This window comes from Mus caroli, chromosome 14 (assembly GCF_900094665.2).
Source record: "Mus caroli chromosome 14, CAROLI_EIJ_v1.1, whole genome shotgun sequence".
Classification (NCBI taxonomy): Eukaryota; Metazoa; Chordata; class Mammalia; order Rodentia; family Muridae; genus Mus; species Mus caroli.
Window position 1 is genome coordinate 45,963,937 of NC_034583.1, and position 2,100 is coordinate 45,966,036.

The window sequence follows — 2,100 nt, forward strand, 5'->3', positions numbered from 1 at the left end:
GTGATTCCAGCACATACAAGCAGAGGCAGGAGGACTGACTTGAAGGTTGGCTTGGGTTAAGACCTTCTTACATTAAAGAAATATATGAAATATATATATATATATATATATATATGCACATGCACACAACGCAGCGCAAGGAGTCTGAGGCAGGAAGACCATGAGTTTGAAACCAGCCTTGGCCGCTTATCAATGCTACTAAAAAAAGAAAAAGAAATTAGTGAAACCTAACCTTTAAGGGTAAAACATTAGATTTTATTCGGCCTGAGATCAAGAGAAGAAGTTTGAGAAATTTGATGACCTGGATAATAGTCATTACAGAATTATTAACTTTTATGAATAATAATCGTATTAGTTATAAAGAAGAATGCCCTAAGTTTTCATACTTGCCTCCTGGACTCTGTAACTTACTTACTGTGAAGCGATCTGGGGGAAATGTGTGCTGTAGAGTAACTCTGGATTTTCTACGAATGCCCCAGCTCCTAGATAAAGACACAAAGACTTATTTATATATTATGCTTACGTTGTCCTTAGCTTAGGCCTGCTCTCCAACTAGCTCTTAACTTATACTAACCTGTTTATACTAGTCTATGTCTGCCACGTGGTTGGTTACCTCTCCTCACTTTCATCTGACTGACTTCCTCAGTCTCGATGGCCAATCTTCCTGCACCTGACTCTGTCCCAGAGTTCCTCCCTCTCCCCCAAATGTCCCACCTTCTAATCCTCCCTCAGATATTGACAGGTGATACTTCCACTCAGATTATCCCTACAGTATATATTTATATCTGATTCTTTAAGAAAGAGGGCCAGAGAGATGACTAAGTGGTCAAGAACACTGGCTGCTCTCCCAGAGGACCTTGGTTCAATTCCCAGCACCTACATGGTTGCTCACAGCTGTCTCTGAGTCTAGTTCCAGGGGTTCCAACAGTCTCTTCTGGCCTCTGCTGGCACCAGGTATGCACATGATATACATACAAACATGCAGGCAAAACACTCATACATATAAGATAATAGGAATAGTTTTAAAGGGAAAGAAGAAGGAAAGAAGAGACAGAAAAAAAGAACAAGGGCTGGTAAGATGGCTCAGTGGGTAAGAGCACTGACTATTCTTCCAAAGGTCCTGAGTTCAAATTCCAGCTATCACATGGTGGCTCACAACCACCCATAATGAGATCTGACGTCCTCTTCTGGTGCCTCTGAAGACAGCTACAGTGTACTTAGATATAATAATAAATAAGTCTTAAAAAAAGAAAGAACAAAGCATTGTCATATCGAATGTAGATTAAAAATGCATTGCTATTCATAATTTTTTTACAGATAAACTTTTCTCTAAATAATTTGGGAAATTGCTTCATGTGGCCCAGCGTTTGCATACAGATAATGGTTGGTGCCATTTACAGAAAGGCTTTAATGTAAAGTGAGAGAGAGACCTTAGTTCTTCCCATGTGGTCCTGACCTCCATTTGACCTCAGAGGGCTCCTGCTGGCTGGTTTCTCAGGACCATGGCTGAATAGCTTCTGAGACGCCTGCTCTGCTCCCGAGCTGACACCAGCCAGCCCCTGCCCTGCTTCGGCTAAGCAGACTGTAGAATTTTACTGTCAGATGCATGCCACTCTGCTTTTGGAGAGGCATTAGGTCCTTATGTCACAGGGACGTTAAGTGGCTGTGCGCTAAGCTGAACTGTGTGCCTGGCAGACTTATTAGAGCATCCCCACTGCTAGCCACAGTGACAAAATGGTTTCCAATCAGCCAGAGCCCCTAACACTGTCTACTGCTGTGAAGAGACAGTGTCCACAGCAACTCAGAGAAAGCGTTTAACTGGGGGCTTGCTTTGTCCCAGAGGGCTAGCTAATCCATTACCATCATGCCAGGCAGGTACTGGAGCAGTAGCTGAGAGCTATACCCTGCTCCATAAGCAGAACCCAGGTCTGAGAAGGGTTTTTCAAACTTCAAAGCCCCAGTGACTCAGTGCTTCCACGGCCACGCCTCCTAACCCTTCTAATCCTATCAAAGGGTTCCACTCCCTGATGACAAAAGATTCAAATATATTGGCTGATGGGGGTCATTCTTTTTTTTTTTTTTTTTTTTTCGAGACAGGGT